This window comes from Aquarana catesbeiana, unplaced genomic scaffold (genome assembly GCF_042186555.1).
Source record: "Aquarana catesbeiana isolate 2022-GZ unplaced genomic scaffold, ASM4218655v1 unanchor237, whole genome shotgun sequence".
NCBI classification, from domain to species: Eukaryota; Metazoa; Chordata; class Amphibia; order Anura; family Ranidae; genus Aquarana; species Aquarana catesbeiana.
The window spans coordinates 1,959,131-1,973,009 of record NW_027362665.1 but is presented as its reverse complement, the minus strand read 5'-3'; the positions used below and the strand labels follow the sequence as shown (position 1 = coordinate 1,973,009).

The following is a 13,879-nucleotide window of genomic DNA, read 5'->3' as shown; positions in this document are numbered from 1 at the left end:
TAGCACTATTCTTTTCTCTCTCTGTGGCTACTGAGATATGATGGCGTCACCTGTATAGTATTTAGGAGCAGAGTCTTCATAATCAGTGTGATCAGGACAGGATCTCTAACAAGCACAGTGCCTCCACTCAAGTGGGGCTTGTGAATAACAAGTGAAATCCCAATATAGAAATATATCTCCACATAGACAGTAATCCACACAGCATTGTATTTGAAATTCCATGTATTGAAGAAATAACATTCAGTGAACCATCCAACATGAGGTATTTTCCAAACAGGAACATGAAATCATTAACAGTCTCTATGCATGTCCCTGTGATGTGAATCTGCAGGACTTACACATTCTGTGTTCTCTTAGCAGGAATTCACTCTTCTCTCCACATGTCTCTCTCTCTCCACCCACTTACCCACAAAATCCCTCACCATCCTCGGCTCTTCTTGATGATCTCATCCTTGGTGAGAGAGAGAGCATAGCAACCATATTGGAAAAGGGCAAACAAACACTGCATAACAAGAGCATACACTTGGTAAATGGGCAAAGAAATGATCACATCACTACATTCCCCCCCTGCTGAAAATCCTTCCGACCCGGCAAGGATATACACTCAAAACAACAAAACATAGCAAAAGTTAACATGGTTGTCACCTTTTGCAGACCACTTCTCCAGAAGCAATCTATTACAGAGATTAGCTGCAAATGAAATATGGTTAGTAATAAATAGGCATCATGCTAACCAGTCTCGAATGAGCTGCAATCATGTCCATCAGAACATGAGGTTGTACATAGTTCTGTACAGCATAGCAGTGTCTTCCCAAGGTGTCATAAGTAAACATTGGTGGAGGTCATCAAACACGATTTCCTCTCCTCAAACCCAAAGGCATTAGTCCAGATAACTCTGGGACAGCATTAGTGGGAAAACATGGAGCTCCAACCATGCCTGGAACTGCAGGCACAAAGTTTTGGGCTGTTGGTTCAAAAACAGAAGTAGCTGAGTTCAGACCTCCCCTCTGAGGAAGGCCCCCATCAGTAATAGGTGAAGGAACCTGTACAGGAGACTCTGGTGGAGGTGTAAACCAGTCAGTATCATCACTCTGGTCTCCACGGTCTGCACAAGGCACATCATTAGAATCTGTAACAATATCAGATTGTGGCTCCTCATTAGCAGTAGCAACTTGTGGTTCTGGAAGCAAGTGATTCCTATGCCAGGTTTTTATCCGACCCTCAGGTCCTCGAATCCTGTAGACTGGAATTCTAGGCAGTTTTTCTATAACTTCAAACAACTCATTTTGCCAGTGATCAGCTAATTTATGTTTGGCTGAGGGTCCCAAAAATTGTGGAGAAGCACTTTATCAGCAGGTTGTAAGTCTTTGTAATGAACTTTGGCATCAAAATGCCTTTTATTGGCAGCATTTATTTTTGCAGTATTTTCCTCAGCCATTTGATGGGCCTCTTTTAAACTCTGTTTGAGTTGTGCCACATACTGGTAGTGATTTCCATTTTCCACTCCATCAGTAGACACACCCAACTGAATGTCAATAGGGAGATGGGCTTCTCTCCCAAACATGAGAACATAAGGAGAGAAACCAGTTGATTCATGTCTGGTACAATTGGAGGCATGTACCATAGCTTCAACATGTCGGCTCCAGGTTTGCTTAGCACCATTAGGAAGGGTACCCCACATGTTCAACAAGGTACGATTGAAATGTTCAGGGAGAGCATAACCCTCTGGATGATAAGGTGTGGTGCAGCTCTTGTCGATGTTAAGCAATGTTAACAGCTCTTTAATTAGATGACTTTCAAAGTCCTGCCCCTGGTCAGAGTGAAGTCGATTTGGCAATCCATAATGAACAAAAAACTTCTCCCACAACACTTTAGCTACAGTTACTGCTTTCTGATGTTTGGTGGGATAGGCTTGAGCATATCGAGTATAGTGATCAGTCACAATCAGAACATTTCCCACACCACTGCTGTCATTGTCAATACACAAAAAGTCCATGCACACTAAATCCATTGGACCAGAACTTTTCAAGTCTTCCATAGGCGCAGCTCGAGGAGGCAAAGTTTTCCTTTGCAGACATCTCACACAACGGCAGCAATAGTCCACAACAGATTCCCTCATTCGTGGCCAAAAGAAACGGTCTTGGATTAGTCCATAGGTTTTTTCAAGTCCTAGATGTCCATGTTGGTCATGCAAACTTCTAATAACATATTTTCTGTAGACTTGAGGGAGGGAGCACTAGCTGTCTCCTTCCAGAATGATCATGGAACAAATGTACCCTGTATAAAAGTCCATAAATTATTTTGAGTTTATCCCATTCTTTAAGACAGTAGGTACTCTGCTCAGGTAGGGTTTTTCTCATGTAATTAGGATCTTTGAGGAAAACAGACTCTCTAACATGTCTGATTACCGGATCTCTCTTTTGTAGAAGGATCATATCTTTCTCTTGCAGCTGGATGTTTTCTGGTACCCCTAAAGCGGTGGGGCAGCAATACATGTTTGAGATACACTCTTCACCAGCTCCCAAGGAGTCAATAACTCGTAAGTCAGAGAAAACAATATTGTCTCCTTGTACAGCCGCTGTAGCACAGTAGGCAGCCACAACAGGCTCAGGTACTTCCTCCCATTCACTTTCTTCTAAGTTCACTGGCAACCCAGGACGCCTAGAGAGAGCATCAGCCCCAATATTTTTGGACCCTGGCTTGTACTTGAGAGTGAATTGGTAATTAGACAAGGCAGCAAGCCACCTATGACCATTGGCATCCAGCTTAGCTTTAGTCAAAACATAAGTAAGGGGGTTGTTGTCAGTTCTTACCTTAAACTGAGCCCCATACAAGTAATCATGCAGCTTTTCAACAATAGCCCACTTCAGGGAAAGAAATTCCAGTTTGTGAACAGGATAATTCCTTTCTGCTGGGCTTAGACTGCGACTAATATAAGCAACAGGCCTTAGTCCCTCTGGGTACTCCTGATGTAGGACTCCTCCTAATCCATCATAGCTGGCATCTACATGCAAAATGTATGGCTTTTGTGGGTCTGCATAAGCCAACACTGGTGCTTCTGTAAGTCTTTTCTTAAGCTGTAGAAAAGCGTCCTCACAAGCAGAAATCCACCTCTCACTGAAAGGAGTTTTACTGGTTGTTTCAATGCCAGTGGTTTCTTTGAGCAAGTCATTAAGAGGCTGAGCAGTCTTGGAATAGCCTCTAATGAAGCGGCGATAATAGCCTCAAAACCTCAAGAAGGACCTCAGTTCTTTCAGATTTGTGGGACAGGGCCAGGTTACCACAGCCTCCACTTTAGCAGGATCAGTTGCTACCCCTTCTGCAGATACTATGTGACCCACAAAGTTTACTGAAGAGCGAGAAAACTTACATTTGTCCAGGGAGAGTTTAAGACCATCTTTCCTCAGACGATCTAGCACTTTAAACAGTCTCTGGTCAAGCTCCTCCAGAGTGGAGTCAAAAACAATTATGTCATCTAGGTAGACAATACATTGAGTGGGAAAAATTTCCACCAGTGTCCGATCCATTAGATGCTGGAAGGTTGCAGGTGCACCACTAATGCCTTGAGGCATGCGAGCAAACTGGAGAAACCCCAGGGGGCAGATAAAAGCTGTCTTTTCTTGATCTTCCTCACTCATTGGTACTTGGTAATATCCGGATCTTAAATCAATTACTATGAACCATTTGCTGCCTTGCAGGGCATCAAGAGTTTCCTTAATGCGAGGTAGCATGTATTGATCTGGGACCGTTCGCCAATTTAGAGTCCTATAATCAACACATATTCGTACTCCACCATTTTTCTTTCTGACCACCACTATTGGGGATGCATATGGGCTTTTAGACTCAACAATGATGTCTTGATCTTTCATTTTGTGCAAGCACTCTCGAACATCATTCAGATTTTTAAGAGGTATGCGCCTGGGTCTTTCTCTAAATAGGATGCTATCTGTTAGGAAAATACTGTGCTGAATACTTTTAGCACACCCAACATCCATGTCATCAGTTGAGAAAACATCATCGTATTCCATTAGCTGCTCTCCTAGCTCTTGTTTGTGCTCTACAGGACTATCAGCATCATTCAGGTGAAAGTCTAATTTGGTTTCTTTCTCCTCGATCTTTGCAGGGTAGGAGCTAATGGTTTCCACTGGGTAAAAATAGGCTACCTCTTTCCAGGCTGGTATTATAACTGGGTATGTGGTAATGTTCCGAACAGTAACAACATCCATTCTTGGACATTTTAAATGATAGTCTTTCCTTTCTGGTATTATCTCCCAGCCATTCTTTGTAGCCTCTTTTGTATCAGTCTCTAGCAGGAAAAAGCTACCGGTTGCACTTGGTGAAATTTCCACATAAACCCGCAACACTCTCACTTCCCCGGCTGGAAGCTCTAAGGGATGCCATGGATTTCCCACACACCCTCAAGGAAGATCAGGAGCAAAGGTTTGGAAGATATTTTGAAGCTCTGGAGCAACAGGCAGTGAAGGTAGAGGAGTTCCCTGTTGGGGCTGAAGAAACCGTATGAAAGCGACCTCAATGGCTTCCACATTGGAACCCACAATCATAGAAGTAGGGATGAGCTTTATGTTTGGGTCGAACATGAGTTCGTCTCGAACATCGGGTGTTCACCAAAAAACAAACATTATGGGGCGTTCGTTGCAAATTCGAGCGCCGCGAAATGCCTCATAGTGCACTGCCAGTGCATTGCTGTATGATGATTGGCCAAAGCATGCACCATGACCTGCATGATTTGGCCAATCCCAGCACCCTCAGCTAAGAGAGCCATAATCGGCCAAAGGCAGGGTGCCTTTGGCCAATTATGGCTCAGGGGGACAAAGTCCATGCCCCACACTATATAAGGCTGCCTGCACGTCGGACCTGTGTAGTGTGTTGTTGGCGTGGACGGAGAGAGAGTGTGATTTAGATTGAGCAGGCAGACAGGCAGGTTATTTAGTTAGCTGCAGTGTATTTAATATATATATATATATATATATATATATATATATATATACAGTATATATATATACAGTATATATACAGTCAGTCTCGTATATATATATATATATATATATATATATATATATATATATATATATATATATATATATATATATATATATATACACTCCGCATCCAGTGTAGCTATATCTGACTGCAGGCCATTAGTGGTGTACTTTTTCTAATATACTTCAGGCAGGCAGGTTATTCAGTTAGCTGCAGTGTATTTAATATATATATACAGTCAGTCTTGTTTGTATATATATATATATATATATATATATATATATATATATATATATACTCTGCATCCAGTGTAGCTAGATCTGACTGCAGGCCATTCCTGGTGTATTTTTTCTAATATAATTCAGGCAGGCAGGTTATTCAGTTAGTTGCAGTGTATTTAATATACAGTGGAACCTCGGATTACGCGCATAATCCATTCCAGGAGTATGCTCGTAATCCAAAGTACTCGCATATCAAAACGAGTTTTCCCATTGAAGTCAATGGAAACGAAAATAATTTGTTCCGTATTGACTTCAATGGGATGCAATACCGCATGCGGCCAGAGGTGGGGGGTGCCGGAGAGCCTCAGAAACGCCCGAAAAGGACCGGGCACACTTCGGCTGACCTCGGCAAACCTCGGAAAGACTCTGTTCATGAGCCTTTCCGAGGTCAGCCGAACTGTCCTCGGGCCTTTTCGTGCATTTCCGAACTCCGACGATTGGCACTGTTCGGCTCCGGCGCCCACCACCTCAGGCCAAAAGTGGTACTGCACACCGCTTTTGGCCTGAATCCTGCTTGTTTTGCGAGACAACATTCGCAAACCGAGTTAGGATTTTTAGAAATACAGTGCTCATTTTGCAAAACGCTCGTTAACCGCGTTACTGGCAGACCGAGGTTCCAGTGTATATATATATATATATATATATGTATATATATATATATATATGTATATATATATATATATATATATATACAGTCAGTCTCATATATATATATATATATATATATATATATATACACACACTGCATCCAGTGTAGCCAAGCCTATATCTGACTGCAGGCCATTCCTGGTGTACTTTTTCTAATATAATTTAGGCGGGCAGGTTATTCAGTTAGCTGCAGTGTATTTGATATATATATATAAATATACACACACAGTCAGTCTCGTGTATATAGACTTCTGGTGGAGTACACAATACCGTGCACCCCTAGTGCAATTGCTACTATTTTTCTGGTGGTGTACACAGTACACAATACATACAGTGCACCCATAATTGCTATTAGACTTCTGGTGGTGTACACCATACTGTGCACCCATAGTGCAGTTGCTAGTACTTTTCTGGTGGTGTACACAGTACACAATACATACAGTGCACCCATAGTTGCTATTAGAATTCTGGTGGTGTACACAATACCGTGCACCCCTAGTGCAGTTGCTACTACTTTTCTGGTGGTATACACAGTACACAATACAGTGCACCCATATTTACTATTATGCCACGTACACACGAGCGGACTTTTCGACGGACTAGGTCCGACTGTCTTTCTGACGGATTTGTAGCGTAGGTCCGCCGGACTTACAAACGGGCGGATTTGGACGCACGCGATCACGCTAAAAGTCCGATGGTTTCCAACGCGGTGACGTACAGCACGTATGACAGGACTAGAAAAAGGAAGTTCAAGCCCCAGTACGCCACCCTTTGGGCTCCTTCTAATAATCTTGTGTTTACCGCGTGTTAGTAGAAGTTTGGTTAGAAACGCTTTTCAGACTTCAGCTTATTTCGCTTGTTTTCTGCGGTTCAGTTTGTGCTTGTGAGGTTTGTATCTGGTTTTCAGTGCGTGTTGGTCAGTTCGTAACCTGTATAGCAGGCCGTTCTGGTCCACTCATTCCTGATCTTCAGGTCGCTCTTCATAGGCCTTGCTGTTAATCAGTGCGTTCGTTTAAGTTTGTTTGTTTGACCAGCCGAAAGTTTTGAAGCCATGGTGCATGGAAATACTCGTTCTCGAGTTCGTGCTGTGTGGGGGCTTGGTGTTGGGGTTCATACTTTGACCCGAGCCCAGTCCATGAACAGGGCGAGGAGGAGTTCATGGATGAAGAATTGGCTGCGCCAGCATGACCACTTCTCGCACATGCCTTTGCTCCGTGAGAATAATCCTGAGGATTTCAGGAATTATCTCAGGATGACGGACCCCGTTTTTCAACGTCTGCTGGCTTTGCTGACCCCTTATATCAGCAGGCAGGATACCTGCATGAGGCAAGCCATCACTGTGGAGCAGAGGCTAGTTGCCACGTTACATTACTTGGCGACTGGGAGAAGCCTTCAGGAACTTAAGTTCTTGACAGGCATCTCCCCCAGGCTCTGGGTATCATTATCCCAGAGACCTGTTCTGCCATTATTCAGGTCCTACAGAAGGACTATATTAAGGTAAGTTTTATGCCCTGTACACACGGTCGGACCTTGATCGGACATTCTGACAACAAAATCCATAGTTTTTTTCCGACGGTTGTTGGCTCAAACTTGTCTTGCATACACACGGTCGCACAAAGTTGTCGGAAAATCCGATCGTTCTGAACGGGGTGACGTAAAACACGTACGTTGGGACTATAAACGGGGCAATAGCTAATAGCTTTCGTCTCTTCATTTATTCTGAGCATGCGTGGCACTTTGTCCGTTGGATTTGTCTATACACGATCGTAATTTAAAGGATTGGATTTTGTTGTCTGAAAATTTTATAGCATGCTCTCAAATTTTGTGTGTCGGAAATTCCGAAGGAAAAAGTCAGATGGAGCCTACACACGGTCGGAATTTCCGACAACAAGCTCCGATCGCACATATTCCATCGGAATGTCCGACCGTGTGTACACAGCATTATTCTTTAACATTACATTATATGTATTTAATGTTTGCTAATGTATTGTATTCATTTCATCATTACCTAATTACCATGATTGGAATATGCAGTGAATGTCCCCTTTACCTTCATGCATGCATGTTTATATTTTTTAAAATCCTTTTTTGGCCTACATGCATATTTGCCTTCACTAACCTCCCCAGCATGCAATCCTAGGCCCATATACACCTATAGCCTAGTCCCTTTAACAATGTATATTGTCAGATCCATTGTATTGCTTAACCCTTCCCCACCCCCTCAAATGTCTCCAAATGTCATGTGTGGTTTTCAACTCAATTAGAACCCTCCCCCACCCCCTCAAATGTCATGTGTGGTTTTCAACTCAATTAGAACCCTCCCCCACCCCCTCAAATGTCTCCAAATGTCATGTGTGGTTTTCAACTCAATTAGAACCCTCCCCCACCCCCTCAAATGTCTCCAAATGTCATGTGTGGTTTTCAACTCAATTAGAACCCTCCCCACCCCCTCAAATGTCTCCAAATGTCATGTGTGCTTTTCAACTAAATTAGAACCCCCCACCCCCTCAAATGTCATGTGTGGTTTTCAACTCAATTAGAACCCTCCCCCACCCCTTCAAAGGTCTCCAAATGTCATGTGTGGTTTTCAACTCAATTAGAACCCTCCCCCACCCCCTCAAATGTCTCCAAATGTCATGTGTGGTTTTCAACTCAATTAGAACCCTCCCCCACCCCCTCAAAAGGTCTCCAAATGTCATGTGTGGCTTTCAACTCAATTAGAACCCTCCCCCACAAATGTCTCCAAATGTCATGTGTGGTTTTCAACTCAATTAGAGCCCTCCCCCACCCCCTCAAAGGTCTCCAAATGTCATGTGTGGTTTTCAACTCAATTAGAACCCCCCACCCCCTCAAGTGTCATGTGTGATTTTCAACTCAATTAGAACCCTCCCCCACAAATGTCTCCAAATGTCATGTGGTTTTCAAATCAATTAGAACCCTCCCCCACCCCCCATACAATTTGATCAATCGGCCATCAGAGGGGATGAGGAATCTTATAATGTTATACTGCTGTTGTGCAAATATGTTTTTGTGTAATCTGCTTGCAAAGTTATGTTTAAAGGTACTTATATTTTTGTTTTCTTGTTTGACTCCACAGTTTCCTTCCATGCCACAGGAATGGCAGACTGTGGCCTCCCAGTTCGCTGACCATTGGGACTTTCCCAACTGTGTAGGAGCGATCGATGGGAAGCATGTTTGCATTGTGCCACCACCCCATTTGGGGTCTTACTACTTTAATTACAAGGGGTTTAATAGTGTAGTATTGATGGCGGTGGTATCGGCACAATATGACTTTATGTACGTGGATGTGGGGAAGAACGGCCGGATGTCAGATGGAGGAGTCTTCGCACAGACCGAGTTCTGCCAGCGTCTCCAGACTGGTGGCCTGGGATTGCCACCTGGTGTCGAGAACGTTGAGGGACTCCCCTCTGTATTCATCGCAGATGAAGCCTTCGGGCTTGGCGAGCACCTGATGAGGCCGTTCCCCCAAAGGACCCTCACCACGGAGAGGAGGGTATTTAATTACCGGCTGGCCAGAGCGAGAAGAGGTGTGGAGAATGCCTTCGGGATTATGGACAGCCGGTTCCGTTTGTTTCTCACAGCCATCAATATGGTGGATAAATAGAAAAAAAAACTGCGCTATACCATAAATTTTGTGTAAATGTACAAAAATGAATCATACATATCATAAAGTGGTGAAATATAAAATCTGAGAAACTCCTCTCATGGAATACCAACATCAAAAAAATTTTTAAAAAATTTATGGTATAGCGCCGTTTTTTTCTATTTATCTGGTATTTTTGGTGTGTATCCCACAGTTAAACTGCTGCTTTTTTGGGGGGGTTTTCACATAGTGGCAGCGCAGTATTTTTTCTATTTCTTATCAATATGGCGGACTATAAAAAAAATTATATCATCATGTCTTGTTGCATACTACACAATTTTGTAAGAAGACTTTCACAAACCTATCTAACTTCTGTTGGGCCTGGGGCCGGACATAGTGCCGAATCAGCACTCACAGGCCTGGATACTGGCCGTACTGGCTTGGCCCCCCAAACCGCCCGTCAAGTGCGGGACAGATATGTCAATTATTTTAATATGGTAGGGGGGCCATTGCAATGCCAGAACATATTTAAACTTTTAAATAATAAAAAAAAAATATTTTTTGGATAAAATCTCGTTTTTAATCGTTTTGCTTTTATTTTTGGCTGTCTCCTAGTGCACTTGTAGTGCCAAGTGCATTTACCTTTAGTAATAAAAGGCCCTTTGTCACTGTAAACACAAAATGAATTCCAAAACTGGTATTAAGTATTGAAAGAAGAAGCCACACACATTGTTGTCGTTTAAAAATTATACCGTGCGCACATGTGCATTTTTTTAAAACGTCATTCAAATTTTTAAATTTTTTTTCTTGTTTTTTACTCAATATCATTTTTTCTATTTTTTTTTTTTGGTAACTATATTATATATTTTTTTGGTATTTTCTGCATAATTTTAGAAATATTTTTTTTTTATAATTTTTTTTTTAAACAGGGTTTTTTCACACACACAAAAAAAATAACTCTGGAACTTACAAAGTTCAACATGTAATAAAATGTGCTGGTGATGTCAACCATGTAAAAGCCAAATTTTGCAGATGCACACAAATTGGGAGTCCAAATGGGTAATGTAAACATATGCTATTTCCCATCATGGGGGATCAATATACGTGTTATGTGGGTGCAATTCCTTCCTCTCACAAACTAGCATTATGAGGAAGGGGTTGCAAACACAAAACGCATTCATTGAGATCCCCTGATGGCAGATAGCACATGTTGACACACCGTGTGCATCTGCAAAATTTGGCTTTTACTATATTAAAACTCGAAAAACATAAAATTGTTCACATTTAAAACTGAAATGAAGAACATGATTGATGTTTTAGGAAAAAAAGGGATTATATTCTCCCCAAAACATCAATCATGTTCTTAATTTCCTGTTGCATGCTGTCCAGCCGATTTCTCATGCTGTCTAGTTGATTGCGCATTTCATCAATGTGGCCATTCCAGACTATTATCTGCCCAATGAGTCTTTGTGCACTGTCTGTGCTAAATGGGTCCGCCGCTTGGCCTTTCACAACCAGAACATCACCTAAAATTTGAGGAAAAATATGTATTTAGAAATATGCAGGCATAAATAGATTACCTTAAGCTGGGGTGTCAGACACTCACCTGGTGGGGTGCAAATGTCGCCCACTTCCTCCACCTCTCCTTCCTCCAGATCCTCGGGTGGGCGTGGGCTTGGGCTAATTACCCAATTAGGCTAGTCAGGCTGGTGAGTTTGGGGGGTCCTGGGATCCTCTGACTGTTGTCTGAGTCTTTTCTCCCCTATGAGAATGAAACAAAAGGTATACTTAGCACACTGATATTTGAGTCCAGAAAAAGGAATATGAAACCTTGCTTTGAAGTGGTGTACAATTGTCTGTTTGTGAAAAGATCCAATTTTAAGATATGATTCAAATTCCCTTTTAACCAAACTGCAATACTTACCTTTTTTGGCCAAGTTTCCCAGATGGAGACACCTCAAGTATCCCCTGGAGCCCCTGTGTGGATTACCCTAAAAAATGTTCTCTGGTGTCCCACAATACACTATTGCTCCTGAGTCCAGATGTGGAAACAGCTGCTGTGTCCTGTCCTTACATTACACTGAATCACTTTTTCAAAGCATTCCAGTTTCAAACACATCTACACAACAATATCCTAAACTTCTTTTAATAAGACAAATTATCAAGACCAAAATGTATGTAGAACCCAATACCATCGTATTTCTTGGCAAATGAACAACATTTACTTAGAAACATATGTAGTTTCAAAAGAATGATATTTACGATTGATCGCATCAACAGTATATACGAAAAGCATATATGGATCAGCATGCAAGTTAAGTATCTCAATAAGAACACACGACAAGTACTTACTTTTTTTAAGCACCTTCTTGATTCTGCAATATTGTTCTGACTCCCTCGTTTTTAGGTCAGATCAGCGCTTTCTCAATTGGTCTTTAGCCTGTTTTATTCCAAATTGTAGCTCCAGAGTGCTGACAACTGAGGACATTTTTCGGTCCTTCCGCATATTGGGTCTGGTGTACGGACCATTTTTGCATAGTCCTCCCTCCTCAATATGGCCACCATTTCTTCAAAGGCCATGTTGGTGGCCTTATATCGCCTCCTGGATCTGGATGTTTGGGGCTCCGGGCTTTCCTCCGCTTTGGTCCTGATAATGTCTCCGCCATCTTTATCTATATACTCCCACTGCGCAATGAACAGAGAAGGGGCGGGGAAAATTCGTCATAAAGAACGTCAGGGGCGGGCGATGCAGGCGGAGCATGACACATGCGCAGTGTATATAAAGCTAGTGCGCTGGCCTAAGTATGTCCGAACGGAAGTAGCGAGCGTCATAAACGAAGGTAAGATTTAAACGTGTGCATTTTGTGTATGTGTTGTGTGTGTGTTCTATGTGTCTGTGTGCCCTATAATGGGATAAAGATAATATTGTGAGTTTGAACTGACATTACTGTTTTTCTCTTGTGTATTGTCTTTCAGAAAATATTAATACCTTTAAGGAGGAAGATTTTTTGAGTCATTTTATTGACCTATATCAAGATAACCGAAACCTATGGGAGGTCAAGCACCCCCTGTATTTCAATAAGCCAGCAAGGCAGGCAACACTGGGGATACTTCTGGAGTTTGTAAAGACTCGAGTCCCCCAGGCAGACATTAGGTTAGTGGAAAATAAAATTGGGATCTTGCGGAATATGTACAGGCGGTAGCACAAGAAGATACAGGAGTCCCTCAAATCAGGAGCAGCAGCAGACAAGGTTCATGTCCCCAAGCTCTGGTACTACCCAAAACTAAATTTTCTGGATGACCAGACAGAAGCCAGGCAATCGCTTTTGACCCTTCCCTCTACCCTTCCCTCCACCCCAGCTCAGGCGTCCCAGGAAAAACGGGGCCCTTTCATCCTTGAAGAAGTGGATGCACCCAGCGTGAGCCAGGTATACTTTTTGTTTTGTAATTATTGATTGTCCGAATATTAATGATGTAAACTAAAATGTTTGAATTGCTTACAAATCAATGATTTCATCACAAACATTATTATGTATACATATCACTAGACAGTAGTGGCCAAAAATGTTGGGCAAACATTGGTGAACAGCTAGAAAAATGGTGGGGTCAAAATGATAGCCTTTTATATTTGTTTAAAATTCAATTTGCAAGTCATGAGCTGAAAATTGTGTGTGATTGATGAAGCCAAAAATACAACTATGTCCCTTTTTTTATACACAGGATGAGCTCAGCCAGGAGGAGGCTGGGCCCAGTGGTAGAGAGGAGGTGGCTGGGCCCAGTAGGAGCCACACAGAATGCCAGGTGCCTCCCCTCCACCTTCCCACCAATAGGCCTAGGAAGATGACCAGAATAGAGGAGCAATCACTTGCCCTCATTCAGGAAGCAACCAAAATCATCAGTGACAACCCCCCCCCCCCAATGCTGAAGAGGCCTATGGTACATATTTGGCCACCAGGTTGATGGAACTGGAGAAGGACCAATGCCTCCTCTGTGAGGGGCTTTTTTCTGAGGCTCTTCAGAAGGGGTTGTGGGGCCAGCTTACTAAAACTAGCCATATTTATAATGAAGCCCCTACTCCCCTTCCTCCTCCTCCTGCCACAAGTACACCGCCAGAGGCACAGCCTCCAAGGAAGGCTGCAGAGAAGCGTGGAGGGAAGGCTGCAGGGCAGCGTGGAAGGAAAGCTGCAGGGCAGCGTGGAGTGAAGGCTCTACGGAAGAGTCGAAAGTGATTGCCTGGCTTCAGTCTGGTCTGACAGAAGACGCAGATTGTGCTCCCTATTATATGGACTCCGCAAGATCCCAATTTTGTTTTCCAATGACTTAATGTGTGCCCTGGTAGACAAAA

The 13,879-nt window shown here is 42.8% G+C and overlaps 1 protein-coding gene and 2 pseudogenes across 1 annotated transcript in view; 1 reads left to right on the top strand and 2 right to left on the bottom strand.

The window, feature by feature from the left end:
• The window catches only part of LOC141122063 (uncharacterized), a 309,667-nt pseudogene that overhangs the window by 91,371 nt on the left and 204,417 nt on the right, over positions 1 to 13,879 (bottom strand).
• Positions 1 to 13,879, top strand: part of LOC141122009 (uncharacterized) — a 340,305-nt pseudogene that overhangs the window by 201,340 nt on the left and 125,086 nt on the right.
• LOC141122024 (uncharacterized) overlaps positions 1 to 13,879 on the bottom strand; it is a 245,510-nt gene that overhangs the window by 222,271 nt on the left and 9,360 nt on the right. The window lies entirely within an intron of this gene.